The 16,455-nt window shown below is 52.7% G+C and overlaps 1 long non-coding RNA gene across 1 annotated transcript; it reads left to right on the forward strand.

The window, feature by feature from the left end:
* Window positions 1-3,520: 3,520 nt before the first annotated feature.
* LOC116963193 lies at window positions 3,521-11,140 on the forward strand. The gene is made up of 2 exons (XR_004408016.2): window positions 3,521-3,648; window positions 10,934-11,140. It is a non-coding gene; the product is annotated as an uncharacterized LOC116963193 (long non-coding RNA).
* Window positions 11,141-16,455: the final 5,315 nt, after the last annotated feature.

A 16,455-nucleotide genomic window follows, 5' to 3' on the forward strand; every position in this document is an offset into this window, starting at 1 on the left:
AATCACAGGCAATTACAGTGTTTAGTCTTTAATTCTTACCATCACTCTGGCTATCGCCACACACAAAGACCAGCCATATCCTGCCATCAAGCTGTCCACAAGCTCTTTTTACCAGAGAAAAACAGACATATGATCAGATATATTTTCCTAAGATGCTGCACAGTACACAGCCACATAATTGCATTATACTGCTGGTCCTGACTGTAAGCAATGAACCTGGCAAGGGAGGGTTCTGGGCTAACTGTCCTAATGGGCCATTTCAGTTGTTTGTTTTCAATAAAAAACCTTCTGCATTGTATACCAAGATTTAGGGTCCTTAAAGAAAGTTGTTAAGCTCGATATATTTGTAGTCTGTCCTAGCAGCAGCATGCTTAATGTAATACAACAAATTTTGAAAGAAAGGTAGGACATTTTGGTCTTATATTCCAAATATTTGCATTTCAAAATGTCTGTCTGTAACACATTGCCGAATGTTGCTCAGATAAATGCTGTATGTGGTGAAGGTAGGAGAGGCCTGTATTTTAACAAAAAGTATGCATGATTCACCTTTTCCATTTATTGTTGGTATACTGATAATGATTGAGTACAAAAGGGTTTGTTTCTTTCCTGGATGGTTAAGTGAATATTAGCTTGCAAATAGGGGAATATACAATCTATTAAGTACCGTCTGTCTCTGCACAGAAGGGTGCTGCTACAGAAAACCAATGACTGAATTATCAACTTACGGAGTCCCTCAAAACAGCCTGAGATGAAATTAGGGGAAGGAACCTGCAGGTAAGAGACTGCAATACAGTATGTTGGAGGTGTGGAGCAGGTGTGTGCTGTCCTCGACCCCAGACCCTGCTTCTTGGGAAAATAAGGTGGGGAGCTACCTACTTTATAAGTGCCAGTAATGCTTATCTGGGAGATACACACCAGCAGGTATGTTGAAATACTGGTAAACAGATTTATATGCCTGTGGAGAAAATGCAGTTATCTGTATATTTTAGTTACTTCAGCAGATTTTGTGGAGGGCAACACATGTTCTGGGTCACATAGGTGGGAAGCTGCTATAGTGTTTCTCTCTCCCTTCCTATAAACCATGATGCTTATGCATCAGAGAAGGGTCTTGAGGATCGTTCTGCTGCCTAGGGGTAAGCCTACACATCTTAGTACGGTGCCATAAAAGATACTGTAAAAAAGATAATTCAAATTAGAAGTTATAAAGCTCTCTGAGAAGACTAAATTAGTCAAAGCAAGATATACTCATTTACAGCTTGCTTGGGTATCTCCATACAGTATTGAGCTGTTCATCTTTGTAATCTAGATTTCAGCCAAATACTGCTTTTAGTGCAGGAGTCACTGAGTGCATCCTGGAGCCTTAGAGCAGCAAAACGGAGGGGCTTCCCTGCTGAAAAATGAGGCTGTAGGAGCAGCACAAAGCGTGGTCCTAGAGAAACTAAATGCTACAGACATAATGGAGAGCCTGGCTGGTGACATTGGGAAGTTACGTGACACCCAGTAGAGCCTTCATAGAGGAAGAAGCAACCTGTAAAAATGGACAGTCTTGTGCCTCCAGAGTAGGCTTAGATAGTCAATGTTTAATACGATGATAGAACGCTTTTAATGTTGCATTTTAAATGTTAAATTGAATAATGTTTTGTTTGTTCTAAATGCTGCACCTTCACATATTACTGGCTGACCTTGTTATCTATTCTGATAGAATGAGATTTCTTTTCAAAAGGACTGATAGTCTTTTATCTTCCCCACCTCCAGAAAGCCTCAGCCAAGTGCCTTCTGATGTATTTTGCTTCCTGCTGCTGTTGCAAAGGGCAGATGTCCCCATTTTCCTGCCTTTCCCTGCAAAGGTCCTGCAAATCCAGCAGCCCATGATATAGATGAGAAGCAGGCGCGCAGTTTAGCCATGAATGCTGCTGTGTCAGATAAACTGTCTACATTTTTCAGCTGGTTTCAGCTTTTTCATTCTCTGATGGCCCTTTTAGGTGGCCTACGTGTTGCTCACTAAACCACGCTGGAAAGCAAGCTCTCTCCGGTAAAGAGCTAGGGTAGGGAATAGATCAGGCATTAAAGATGGGCTTCTTTCCCCCAGATTATCTGCAGACTCTTCTGAGATTAAGATGCTGATGCTGGCTGCCTGTGAGCGTTTTCACATGCAGGAGTAAATGAAAACGCTGTTCCTGACAGCGGCAGGATAAAGGGACGACGTGGAAACTCGCAGTGGGTTGAATGCGCTTGCTGACCTGCCTCTCCTTGCATCGCTGAGCTTTTTGGAAAGCTCTCCATCACTCGGCTCTCATAAAAACTCCCCAAATACAATCCGGTGACCACTGCAGCGGAGGCTGCCAGCACCCGAGCGCCTTCGGGCGGGAGATGTGCGGCTGCTCGATGCCGTGGAGCGCCAGGGGGGCTATGTTCCTGACCCCCCACCAACGTGTCACATCTGCTGGTGGGCACTGGAAGGTCACTGGTGGGTGCGGGGCAGGGCAGGCATCCGCACCCACGGGCAGAGCCGACCGTGCAAGCGGTGACCCGGGTGGACTGGGTGGCAGCAGCTTCTCGCGCAGCCCCGCGCGTGGGAGGGACCCGTGGGCACTGCAGGGCTGTGGCGTTCCTCCGCGCCCGGCGTGTGGGTACACAAAAGCCCACGCAGTGGGAAAGGTGCCAAGGGCAACTTTGATGGGGTTCTCCAGGGAGAGAGGAGGAGAAGTAAAGAGAGAGGAAGGGAGAAAGGAAGGGGGGGAAAGGAGAAAGAAGGAAGGAAAGGGAGAAGGAAAGGAGAAAGGGGAGCAGGAAAGGACGAAAGTGTGAAGGAAGGGGGAAAAGATGGGAGGGAGGAAGGAAGGTAGGAAAGAAGGAAGGAAGAGACTAATAAAAGGAAGGAAGGAATAAAAGGAAGAAAGAAAAAAGGAAAGGAACGAAGGAAGAAAGGAGAGAGATCTCTTTGTCTAGAATGTGTTACTTTCACAAGTACTCTCTACCATCTGTCGTAACTATCTCTACGGAGAACAGCCCAGATCAAATAACCAACATCCTCCCTATTTTCTGATACGAATGTGGCTCTGGCCGTAGGTCAATTAAAAGGTCATTTTTTCCCCCAAAAAATGTGAGAAGGGGCAGAAAGAGGAAAGGAGCCCGCGGTGTGGCTGCGCCAGGCGCGCTGCGGCGGCCGGCCGCCAGGGGGCGCTCTGCGCCGCTCTCTTCTCCCGCGTAATTGATGGCGGCAGCAGCGAGAGATAATTAGTTTTATGTATATAATATTTGATCATGAAAATATTCTTTGCCTTATCCTAGTGTAGGGGACCTATAATGTATGTTAAAATAGTTAATTTTTTATTATGTCTTCGAATTGTTTTACCCGTCCTACCCCCCAAATTATTGTAGCATCAACTGAAAATGTAGGCAATGTAAGCAATGTTAAATCTAATTTTTCTGTGCAAAACCTAATTAGCCATTTTAAAAAAGGTTAACGCCAGCGCCTCAGACGGTTTTTGTTTAATAATCCTATTACTGATGGCTCATCATGTATAAAATGGTGCGGGTAGGATGCAAAATTTCCACTTGTTTATAAGTGTATCTGGGAGAAATGTATAAAATAATCTACAGCACAGGAGGCAGGTCAGTGCGGAAGGGAAGGCGCTCGCCTAAAACGTAAGTAAGGCACCTTTCGCTCCGCTCTTATTGCCATTGTCTTTGCAGAATCGAAATATTATGTCTGGCTACAAATTTGTTTCCAAATATACGCAACCTTTTCTCACACATTTGTATTCTAAAGAAAATCTTGCTCGATTTTTTTTTTTTTCTTTTTCTCCCCTCTGTCGCAGTGCGAGCTTTTTTTCCTTGGAGAATAGATGACTTGGAGGACCCTGGTTAGCTCTTGCTGCTTGGGGGGAGAAAGTATCTGTCCTGCAAAGCTCCCCACGAGAAAGGGATGCTTTCAGGTCGGCCTCTGAAGTGTCTTGCCAAAAAAAAAAAGAAGGATAAGCGGGGGGCTGAGATTTCATTACCTGCCGGGAGACCTAGCCTCTCCGTCCCTTGAACCTGTGCGGCTCACCGGGTCCCCTTCAAAGGCTCACCCCAGCCTTTTCCCCTCACAGCCCCGAAATCCCGCGCTCTGCTGGGTGGGAGCAAATAGCTCTGTCATGTATCCGACCTTTTGCTATTTCTGTTAACATTTAATTATCCTTCAGTGTCCCGAGACATAATGGTGTAAGAGAGGAGAGCTTATACGAAGAAAGGGGAAAAAATGAAAACGGTCAGGAAATGGTTTTGCAACGATGTAGCCCTGGCGAGTGGCAAGAAAAAAAAATGCTGTATTTGGAGGAGAAAACGGGCTCCGGCTTAGCGAATGGATCTCTGCGGGACACGGGGCTGATCCTGCCCCACGTACCTTGAAGTCCTTTCTCGAAAACGATTTCTAATCTCTTACCGGTTATTTCACAGATATTTAACGCTCAAAGAGGCGCAATGGGGGGGAAAGCTCCTTATTTAAGATCGAAACTAAATATGTTTCGGGAATGCCTGTGAGTTTTAGCTTTTGATCACCTTCGGCTGGGTGCGGTGTCCTCGTTGCTTGCCGAGCCTCGGAGCACGGGAGCGTTTGCGCTCTCGGACGGCGAATTTATTTTACCGTAGTTTCTTCCGAAGTGTAATTTTGGGCGACGCGAATCTTTCCTAAGCGCCAGCAGTATTTGAGTATACACATAGGCAATCGTCCACCCGTCCACCCAACTATTCATACGAAGATATACGCGCGTATATATATATATATATATATATATATATAAGTGTGTGGGGGGGGGTGTCACAAGCATCATCTCTTTTTTGCTAGCGATGCTGCTGAGACAGGGGTGCACAAGGCTGTGGGCAGGAGGGCAGCCGCGGCGGGGGCGCTGGGCCGGTCGCCCCCCCGGGGCGCGGAGACCCTGCCCGCGCTCCGCCGGCGCGGCTCCGGCCGCCGGAGGGGGGGGGGGTTTGCACGTCGCTCCCCACTTTTGGAGGATCCCGCAACCTGGACACCAAAGGCAATCAAGCGAGCTGCTCGCCTTGTGCGGCGAGATCGCAGCTGACAATCTTTGTGTTAAACCCCTGCTGATGTTCTTGCTCCCAATACTCCCACATCAGACAAAAATATCTGCATTTTCACCCAAACGCGAGCAATTACTAAGGAAACGGGCCTCTCGCTCCTTGCATTTTCCTTCTGGTCCATTTGAAAACGGATCCATCAGCGGGTACCAGGCGTTTAAGGGAGAATTTCTTAAAGGGCATGTGGGACGGCAACAAAAGGCTGCCATTCACAGGAGAAGTCAAAGGCACTAAATGGGGACATCAAAAGGAATTCGGATCCAATCGAAAAATAAAAGAATCTGATTTCTTTTCTTATCTGAAACACGCAGATGAAAAGCCCCTAAAGCAAACAGCCAAAGAAAGCGATGTTTTTAAAACAGCAAGAAAGGGGGAGAAAGGGGAAAAAAAAATAAAGAAACAATCTCATGAATGCATTTCTTCGGACTTTAAATGAGATGAATGACAACATAATATCAACAGCTTCTACACGACAAACCCCATTAGACTAATGTCTTTCACTGCCTCAGTTTTACGCCTCAAACTATTCCCGGACAGAGCAATGACTGTTGCTAACAGTAGAATAATCCGGAACGACCCTTTTTCTAGGTAAAGAGCCGGGGGGAGCGGCGGGCAGCTCTCCGGGGCTGCAGGCTGAGGATGCGCTGCAGGGCTCGGAGCTGCGGGGCGCGGGCACACGGGTGTCTGTGGGTATCCGCCGCCCGTCACCCACGGCACCTCCCGCCGCTCTCCTCTTAGGTAACTAGGTTTGATTGTTGCTTTTAACTGCCTAGAGTAGAGGAGCGGACATCGCTGCTGGAAGGCGCATCTGCTTTAAATGTAAATACTCAAGAGAAAAGGGAGAGTTATCCGTGTCCGAGCGAAACACCAGCGGAAGGAGCTGGGGCTGTTGTTGGAGGATGCTGAGTCCCGCCTTAGCCGTTTTTCCCCCCTTCGCCCAGGGAAAACGGGTGGCTTGCCCCCTCCCGGCCTCGTGTCTCCCGGCACTAAAAATCTTGCCGAGGGAGCGGCGGATTTGCCGGGCTCCTTTCGCACCGGCCGGCCCTGCCCCGGCTCTCCCGAGCACGTCCCGCCGCCGCCAGGGAGGGACCGGGCTCAGCGGCCGCGGGGTCCCCGGCCGGGGGACGGGGCCCTTCGGGAGGGGGGTCCTGGGGCAGCCGAGGGGGAAGAGGCCGAGCAGCGGCCGAGGAAAGCTTCGGGCGGCGGGAGCCCCCCTTCCCCCTTGCTCCCTGCCCGGAGAAAGCCCTTCCTGACAGGGGAGGGAAGGGGCAGGCTGCAGGGCAGGGGCTTCCCTTTGGTCTCAGTGTGTGTTCTGTAAAGTTGTGACAGATTATTAGTAAAGGGAGGGGTTTCACAGTTTGATGAAGATATAACACACTCTGGACTATCCATCCTCGGGGCCCATTCATCAGAGGCAGGGAGAGGGGGAGAGAGGAGCTCTGTTCTTCTCCCCCAGCGCAATTCATCACCGCGGCTGAGGCCGGGGAGTTTTGTCCTCCAGCGACCCGCTCCCCTGGCCCGTCGTCCCGGGATCCCTGCCCGGTCAGCTCCGGGGCCGCCCCGCTCTCCCCCCGCGCCCGTCACCGCGGCCGCGGGGCTGGCGGCCCGGCCACCCCCTTCTCCGCTCCCCGAGAGGGAGAATCGGCCTGCCACAGGATAGATAGAACGCTTCGGAGAGGAAAACTGAGGCGCCGTGTAGAGGAAGCAGGAGGGATGGAGAGGGACAGACGGACAAACAGCCAGATAGATATGGATGGGGCGAGGATGCTCCTGCGGCAGCCTTTTGTTTGGGAGTGAGTGATCCTCATTGTTTGTCGACGCGGAGAAGAGGGGAAATTAATTGCAACCAATTAATAATTAATCCCATTTAAACAGCTTTATTATCACCCTCGAACGAGAGGGAATTGGTCTGATAACCCCCCGAAGACCGAATGTCAAGTTTAACCAAATAGTTATTGCTTTATCAAACAGAGTCTGCAAATAAATTAATCAAAAGTAAATATGTTCTTTGTGCGGCTCATTTGCCGGTAATGGATGGATATGAAGATTTGCCGATATTATTGTCTGTCATTCAATCTAACAAAGTGAACATTTATTGCATATATATTAAAAATTATCCCTTAATCGAGTGGGGCTGGGGTTGCAGTTATTGGAGTCTTCCCAGAGGTGAAGTCCCCTTGGATAGGAGCGGGGAGGGCTGCTCTTCGCCTCCCGTGCGATTCCCTTCGGAACATGTTTCAAAATTGCTTTAATCCACCGCTAAATTGAGCTGTTTTACTAACTGTCCACGATATCATAAACAGTTTGAGAAGCTAATGGACGAGCTGTTACAAAAATAGTGGACGTAAGGCACAGAAGAGGCGATATATTCGCCCAGGAGTGATGGCCGGGGACCCAGCCACGGCAAACAAGCCCTCTTTGTCTCCCCCTTGCTTACATCATTTTCTAATTAGGCATAAAATTGTCTTCATACACTGGTATCGCTGGCTTCATAAACATAACCATTATGGTTCATAAGGACCCCATTGTGGGGAGCCTCTCTCAAAATAGAAAAGGATCTGGAGAGGCCCAGAGAAAAAAACATCCCCTTTGTTTTCTCTTTTGAGAAGACGGATGGGCAATGTCACGCAGATGATTACTTTGGACTATTAAATTGTCAGAAAGGAAGAATTTCCCTATTAATAAAGGGATTATGGGGGAGCGATGGGGCTGGATGACGGAGGCCGGCGAGGCACGGTGCAGGGCGCGGGGGGCGCGGGGCGCCGCGGGGGAAGCTCCGCCGCCCGGCACGGCCCGTGGGAGCCGTGGGATTCCCACCGTGGCACTCCCGGGAGTGAGCCCGGCCGTGGCTTGGTGCCACGCACCCGCGGAGCAGCGGGCAGCCCCGGCCCCGGCGCCGGGATAACTGGATGGAGATGGATGGAGCCGCCTATCGCCCCCGACGCGGTGTCAGCCCCCGGACAATTACTGTCTCCAGAGGGATGGACAGACTGACTGACACTGACCTCTGCCCACGAGCCCACTGGCGGCCCCGAGGAGCTTATGTGCAATTTGCTGGATTTCGTTTACAATAACCCGACTTGACATAAATAACTCTCCATGCTGTGTCTACGCCCGCCTGACCTCCTGAACTAGCGCGGAAACACTGCCGTATTGATCAGGGGGGCGGCGGTTTTTTTTCTTTTTTTTTTTTTTTCCTTTTTTTTTTTTCTTTTTTTTTTTTTTTTTTCCCTTCTCTTTTTGGTCCGTGAAGACCCGCTCACGCCGTCCCCTGGTCCGTGCGCTCCCCCGAGCCGGCCCCGTCCCGGTCCCCGCAGTGGGGCGGCAGCCGGGCCCGCCCGGTTCCCCGAGCCCTGCCGAACCGGGAGCGGGGTCCTTGTTCCTCAGACCCTGTTTTTTTTGTCCTTTAAGGCGCTTTCCGAACGTTAATAAAACGGCAGAAGTTAGATTTCATGTCGCGACAGTCAGCGGCGAGTCACGACCCCCGGGGAGGGCCGGCAGGGGAGCATGGGCTCCCCGCAAGCCTCCGCTCTCACTCCTTTCTGCTCTGCCGTCGCTCCCCGCCGGTGCTCGGGGCCAGACCTTTGTCTCGGCCCCGGTCGAGAGCTCCGCGGAGGAGAGCGGAGAGGGACGGATGAAAAATAAATAATCGGGAACGAAAGTTAAAGGAGGGGTGGGTTGGGTGGGCTGGGTGGGCTGCGGGGGCAGCCGAGGACGGGGCTCCCCGGCAGAAGCCTTGCGGAGCGGGGCTGGTGTTATCCATTTAGTGTGACATATGGAAATCTCTCGGTGGACCCACAATTAAAGGAGCCGGCCCTCCGTCCTTTATTCCCCGCTAACTTTTGTGTTAAATGTTAACAACCTGGCGCTATCCATTCTGGCTCTATTACCAAGTGAATGTTGACTCCAAGGCTGCCTTCCTTTCTGCCTATTCTGGGGCTGCCTCCCATGCAGATTTATGTATTTTTGATATTAAATTCTTTCTATCATTAAGCCTGCTCTCTTGTTGACTTTCATTGACCCCTGCCCTTGTCCCCATACTTTTCCATATTTAATACAGGAACATTTTTGCCGGTGCCCTCCCCTCTTTGTTACCTCCCGGTTGACTGCCGTCCCTAATGGCATGTGCTGTTTGCTCTGTTGTTGAACTTGGTAGGGTCACATAGTCTTGCGCTGTGATATCCTCTGCATTTCCATCCCTGCAATTCTGAGGAGGTGCCTTGTGGAACAAGCCTTTTTTTCCCTTAGCTACCGGCTTCCTAATGACTTAAGCAAATACCTTCGCTAATGATCCCCCAGGCTCCCTAATCCCCTCGGGGTTTTGTTTAGCTGAACTCCTAGTGCTCTGCCTGTCCCACTGGTAGCGTGGCCTCTCTGACCTGAGACATCGCAGCTCTTCTCCTTGGAGCGGGCTGCCTTGTCCAGCTCCGCCTGGGCCAAAGGCCAGGATCATGGGAGCATTGCATGCCACCAGCTGCTTGAGGTGACACCGAGTTACAAAGAAGAACCGCCAAAGGAAACTTCGGCTCACACAGGCAAATGAATGTCTTCATTTATCTCCTCTGACTCTGCGGTTCGCGGCGTGCCTCGGCCCTACAGCTTGGCTGGGGGAGCGGGTAAATGGCCTTCCCAAGAAAGATTGGCTCACTTCTCCTCAGCCAGTCTGTTCAGTATCATTATGTGACCGGTTTTCAGAATTGAAGTTGCCTGGTGTTTTGATTCTTCCCTGCCTGTGCAGTTGTGCCCTGGAGGTCCCTTCAAAATGGATGCTAATTGTTGGGGCTGCACACTGCTGCCTGCTAAAATGCCCCAGAGCTCCCAGGCCCTGCTCCTCAATGGCTTAATTGACAAGGACTTGTCTGTATTTAGGAGCAGCTGGTCCAAAGCATTGGCACATCAGTGCAATCTTAACACAGCATCCCTAGCCTGGAGGAGTATGAGGGTAAACGTGGTTAAAATGAAGGAAGATTTATAGTCGGCCCCCTTGGGTAATGCGACAGAAGACAGCTACCAAGATTTTCCCTAGTAGGGGTTTCATTCATCAGCTTCCCAGCCTTGGTAACGTGTCTAGGAGCCACGTTCCAGCTATTATTAATAATAGGAGGTGGCCATTTAGCACAATTAGGCAGGTGACAGTATTCCACAATAATGTGTGGCCCTAAACGGGACGGGGAGCCAACGACAAACCGATCCGTGGCCGAACAGCGCCCGGGCTCTGTGCCGCCGCCACGTCCAGAGCGAGTCGGTGCTGGTGCAGGGGGGGCTGCGAGCGTTCACCTGCCTGCGGAGCCCCCAGCCCCCGGCTCAGTGTGCTGCTGGCTAAATCCTGGCAGGCACCGGTTTACACCCTCCTCCTACCAGGAGGGCTGGGAAAAGAGCTTCTCCTGCCGAACTGCCACCTCTAAACCCTGGATTCAACCCTCTGAAGATACGTATCGGGTTAAAAAATCATCCTCTATTGCAGCTCCGAATTTTAAACTAAGGCTCTCTTTCATTTCAGAGGTGTGGATGAAATTATATATATATATATATATATTTTCCCACTCGCTTTGAACACTTCCTCTTGTGAGCTTCCCGTTTATACGATTTAAACTTATTTGATTTCTAAACGGGAACGGCTGGGTTTATTTTCTACACAGGGTTATTCAGCGTTTTACAAAGAAGGTTTATGGCGCGGCTTAATACTAAGGGGTTTTTTGTTGTTGTTGTTTTGCAGTGTGTGGGAAATACTTTTATGTTCACACAGTTCGCCCCATGAATAGGGATAATAGGTTCGGGATCCTCATTGAAATTTGAAGTTTTTAAACAGAAATTCCCTAACTTTTGCTCGTTTTCTCAACTTTTTTCGTAGGAACAATGCCAACATTGAAGCCCTCGGTTGGAGTCTGCACAGTTGGAGATCTTTGGTGCCATTTTAGACATCTTTGGATTTCATCAATCAAACTGACTGCAATTTTCCATAAAAACCCTGAATTTGGGTCAGAAAGTGGGCAAAGCAGATAAAGATCATTCGAGCTGTCTTATAAGATGATAAATAGATATCCTTTCAGTCCAACAATGCAAGAAGTGCAGTTTTGTAATTCACTTCCATTGGTTTTGAATGCAGTGAGTCGAAACAATTTATACATGTTTTCCCATGGTTAGAAGATGTCTTTACATACTTGTCAATAGTAACTTGACCTTTTTCCCCACTGAGCTACGAAGAGGTGCTTTTTTTTTTTTTTTTTTTCTTCCAGAGTACAGAAAAGGGTTGTTTTGGGTTGGTGTGGTGGTTTTTTGTTATTTTGTTGTTGTTGTTTTTCCCTCCTCCCTCTCCTTCTTTTAGCGACTAAATCAATAGGTTATTTCTTCTTATCCCGAGGTTTGAGCAGATGGTAGGTGGCTCACCCCAGCTCACCACTCTGCCGAGGAGGTATTTTGCTCCGTGCCGCGATGAGCGAGCGGCCCGAGCGAGGTTTTAGCCAGACGTGTTGGATTTGCTCAGTGTATTCTTGACCTTGGGAGACTGGTCTGTCATCTAACGGGGGAGAAGCCCTAAAAGTCTCGGGTGGAGACCTCGGTGGATCCTGCCAACCCGCCACAGCTGGCAGAGCCCTGCCGAGGTGTGGGGGGGTCCTGCCTCCCAGGTTTCTGGCCGCTCCTTGACTCAGTCCCCCCCAGCTCCCGGCCGGAGGGAGCAGGAATATCCCGCGGGGCAAAGCCCGTGATCGGGCCAGCCCTTCAGATGCTCCACGCACCCGGGCGGGGTTGCGATGGGCAGCTCATGTGGTAAAGGAGGTCCGCGGAGGTGTGGAAACACCGTTAGCATCACCAGCGCAGGGCATTGATCTGGAGGTGGTTCGGAAAGCAAGCTAGGAGCCTTGGCCTGCGTCTGCAGGGTGGGGAAACTGAGGCACGGAGCCGCTTTCCTATGGCTGGGACTGGGGGCGGCCGGGTGCTCGCCGGCCCCTGCCCACCTCTACGAAGCGAAGTGAAAGACGCCTCGGGGAAGAGGGCAGGCGAGAAGGGCAGATATTTGGGAGGCTTGTACTCCTCCAGTTCCCCGGGGATTTGCCCCGGGGGGCAGCCCACCGGCTCCCCACGCTCTGCCGGCGCCCTGCCCGCCCTGTTCCCTGGGGCAGCCTGCCGCAAACGGGCCCCAGTCCCGGGCAGAGGGAGGTGATGGAGGGAGGAGGACCGGAGATAAGGCATTAGCTTTTGCCTTTCCTCCCCTCGCCTTGAGCACGACAGTCCTGCTAAGTGCTGAACGCTCCCCCCTAATGGATAATGACCTGCGGTGTGCAGCTGCCTCCTACTCCTCAGATAAAGCCTGCTTTTACTATTAATTGCATTTGTAACATGAGCGCAGTAGGTTCCCAACTAAAACAACTCAGAAACGGCAGCATCCACGTCGCGGCGGGCACAGCCGCCCTCCCGGAGCACCCGGACCCTTCTGCAGAGCGCAGACGGGGTCCCCGGCCTTTCGCTGTCCCCTGGGGAGGACAACCGCGGGGGGGGGTGGGGTGGGGTGGGTGGGAAGGAGGAGGTGGCCCAGCTGCCCAACAGCATTTCTGCCTCTTTGCAAAAGACCGCGTAGAAAGGGTTAAAGCAGCTCGTGGCCACCCGTGGCTTCCCACGGGCCCCGTGGGTGCGAAGCAGAGCAATTCACGGCGTGCAAATTTCGGAGCTGCTAACAGTTCCCCTCCCTGAGGCGTATCTTGGGTGAAATTCCACCCGAACGAGATAAAAAACTGTATTTTTGGTGTCTGTGTTTTTGTTTTTTTTGTTTTTTTTTTTTTTTTTTGTAATTTATTTTTGGTTTGGGTTTTATTTTTTTTGTTTTGTTTTGTTTTTCCTCAAGCGAATTGATGTTTGTTGTCCGCCCTCCTTCCAGCTCTTCCGCAGAGCCGGAGGAGGGGAGGGAGCGATGATGCTCCGCAGCGGTGCCTGGAGCCGCAGCTGCCGCGAAGCCGAGCGGGGGCTTTGCCCGGCGAGGGGGGGAGCGGGGCCCGGGGGGGCCGCCCGGCTCCGGGCACTGGGGCTGGGGCTCAGCCAAGCCCTGTGCGGGGCCAGACGAGGGCTGTGAACCGCGGGGGCACCAAAGCAAAGCCCCCAAGCAGCCCGCCCTTCGCAGCTGCAGTGGGGCTGCGGGAGGTTTTGGGACACCTCCGCAGAGAGAAAACACGTCTCCGGACTTGGGCTGGTTAAAAAAATGCCTCTGCGTGTTTATAACTCCGCAGCAGGGGTTTAGCTAGAGACAAGCGGCAGTAGTGACACAAGATTTTGGGGACAAGTTGCACATATTCGGGTTGCAGTTATAAATAGTGCGATAAAAATAGTAACTTGTTTCTTAGGGAGCCTTCCACTCCGTGCTAAACGTCAAAACCCACGCTGTAAACAGGTAAAAGGATTTCTTCCTTGCTTCCTTGCTTGCAGTGCCCCGAAGCGAAGCCCCGCGGTGCCGCTGCCCGCCCCCTCCGCGGCCTCTGATTCTTCCGTTGTTTTTTTGTTTTGTTTTGGTTTTGGTTGTTTGGTCGGTTGGTTGTTGGTTTTTTTTTTTTTTTTTTTTTCCCCTTTTGCCTTTTCTAATTTTCCCTTCCTTCAGCCTATCAGACAAATATTTCAGGACACACCTGGAGCTAAAGCTGACCTCAGCGATACCTACTTAGGCCCTTTGTCAGTGACTGTCTTCGACCACCGTTCCTCGGTGCCTCCCCAGACGGAAGGGGCTGGCGGAATACCCCGCAGGGGACACCTCGGATGTTTTCACACCATGATCGCTGCTCACGCACCTGCGGAGCGGGGCGGAGGCGTGAGGGCGTTGCGGAGCCGTGTCGCTTTGCCCTGAAGGGAAATCAATAACCTTCTGAATGTCATTCCCAGCCACTGGCACCAGCCGGTTAACGATTCAGCCAGGCACCCTCTTCAGCAGCGGGTGATTTACCCGGGGATGATAAATACAGATTTTTCAGTCGACCTGGTTTTTAGAGATGGAAGTAACCCTCCCTGCCTCTTACTGCTTACCTCCCCTCCCTCCAGCCAGGTGTAAGGGTGGCTTTCGGGCCCACTCGAGCCCCACGGCCTGTCTGAGGGGGGGAATCCCCCCTTTCCTTGACTTTTTCCCGGGTGGGGCCGGACACTCGCTCGGGGCAGGACGTCGTTAGGACGGCTTAAGCTTCGTCGCGGTGCCCCTGGGCTGCTTGGCGGGGACGGCCGGGGCGCACGGCTCCAGACACCCCGGGCCAGAACGGGCCTGGGCCGGTGCGCGGCAGCCGGGCGGGGAGCGGGGCCGGGGCCGGGGCCGGGGCCGGGGCCGGGGCCGGGGCCGGGGCCGGGGCCGGGGCCGGGGCCGGGGCAGCCGCCCTCGGCCGGGGCAGGCGATGCCACTCACGCCGGCGGGGGGTTCGCAGCTCGCTGCAGCCCCGCTCCCCGGTCTCTCAAAGCCCCTTTCAGCCTCTCTGCGGGCTCCTCACCGGAGGAGGCTGGAGCTACATAAAAGCGCATTATGAAAATTATAATATCGGGCCCAGAGCATGTCCGCGGAGGCAGCTCGGCAGCTTTCAGGCATTGAGCTCCCGTTCAGCTGGGCTGAGCTGTAAAATATCCATTTGAATTCGATGCCTGAATGGAGCAGTAGTAAGAACAACAAGGACCGGGGCAACAGAGCTCCCTTTATCCCCCCTGCAACTTCCCCCTGCTTGGCCATTCCTTTCCTGCAGCACCTTTCTCGCTTATGGGCAAATTCAAGGGCTTTTCTTCTCTTTTCTTCTTTCTTTTTCTCCGAGCGGGAAGGGGGGAAGGAGTGGCGGGGGGACGTGTGCGGGAAAGGCCCCGTGCCCTTCCTTGCCTCCCTCCCCCCAGGATGCTCCCCGGAGCCGATGGCTCGTCTGGTTGCCGTGACGGGGGGGGGGGGGGGCGCGGGGGGAGTAAGTACCAGGCACGCCCCGGCAGCCAGAGCCGAGCCCCCCCTCCGGCTCTCAGCTCCGCACAGGGGAAAGAAGCCTCTTCCTCCGTCCCGGAGAGCGGCCCGCTCCGCCTCTGCCTTATCTTGACACGGCCCCAAACCCTGCGACGGTGCCACCGTCGAGGCTCGGTGCGAAGGAGCCGCGTCGTGCTTTCGGCCCCACCAACCCCAAGGAGCCACGGGGACGGGGAGCGACGGGGGTAGCGGGGCCCGGCTTTGGCAGATATGATCTATGGAGGCAGATGAGCCGACCTGCTATTCAAAATACCACCCCATTGTGTTGGTAATGGCCCGTTTATGACTGGAATAACCCCTTTAATATTAATAGAGCCTTTTAAGGCGGCGGTTTCCTGGGCGCTGGGCAGGCGGGCGAGCAGCGCAGGTGTTGGGGCAACCTGTGCAGGCGGTGGCCCGGCCGCGGCTCCCGGCGCAGGCAGCGAGCAGGTGCTGGCGGGACGCGCACCCTCTGCGCCCGGGCGAACAAAGGCTCGGCTCGCCCGGGGTCTGCGAGCATGAAGAATTGTTTAATTTCAGGGGAAAGTGAAAGGCTCTGCTTCTGCCGGGACGTGACATTTCCTGTGGTGAAGCCTGCATTGGCTGCTAATAGAGATCTAATTGATGGGTGAAGTCCCATTTCCGCGCTTTCTCCTTTATTGCTCCATCCAGTCTGTTGCAAAATATAACCTTAATCTGATTTAGCAATTCCTCCAGGATTCGGTGCAAGCTTACAGCACAGGAAAAATCGTTATTAAAAAAGTTAAAATACAGACTTGGATTCAGTGCGTTGCCCTTATTTATTTATTTATTTATTTATTTTTGTTTCTTTCTTTTTCCTTTTTTTTTTTTTTTTGGGGGGGGGACGACGGGGGACGGGACCCAACCCTACCCAGGCTCCTGGCATTTAACACGTTCCCTTTCGGTAATCACTCCGGGGTTTATGACTATTAATATCAGAAGGGATCGGTGATAATGCAGCCGCCCCTCTTTGTTTTAAATGCAAATGTCAGCGTTTTGGAGCCGAGCTGTCGGGCGGGGACTGAAGCGCAGCCCCGACGGTGCGGCGCATCCCCGGCCACCCCTGGGCGGGGGCGGGGGGGGGGGGGGAGGTTGGCGCGGATTGGGGGTGGCAAGGCACCGGCAGTTTGGCGATTGACGTCGTCAGTATAAAAATACAACGATAAATAACAACCAGCACCGTTTTGATGGAGCTGATTTCTCTCGCTCTCCCGGGGGGTAAAATAACACGATTATTTCAAAAAGTCAGGCACGGGACCCGGTGGCAGCCGGACCCCTCGCTCCCCGCTGCGGGGCCGCTTCGTGCGGGCGGGGGGGCAGGGGCAGAGCTGCTCAGTGGCTCCGGAGGGGCTGCTGGGTGCCCCCGCGGGGCTCCGAAAGCCCAGGAGGGGTGCGAGGGTCTCCGAAAGCCGTGG

The sequence above is a fragment of the Tyto alba genome, unplaced genomic scaffold (genome assembly GCF_018691265.1).
Source record: "Tyto alba isolate M040663 unplaced genomic scaffold, T.alba_DEE_v4.0 Super-Scaffold_6, whole genome shotgun sequence".
NCBI classification, from domain to species: Eukaryota; Metazoa; Chordata; class Aves; order Strigiformes; family Tytonidae; genus Tyto; species Tyto alba.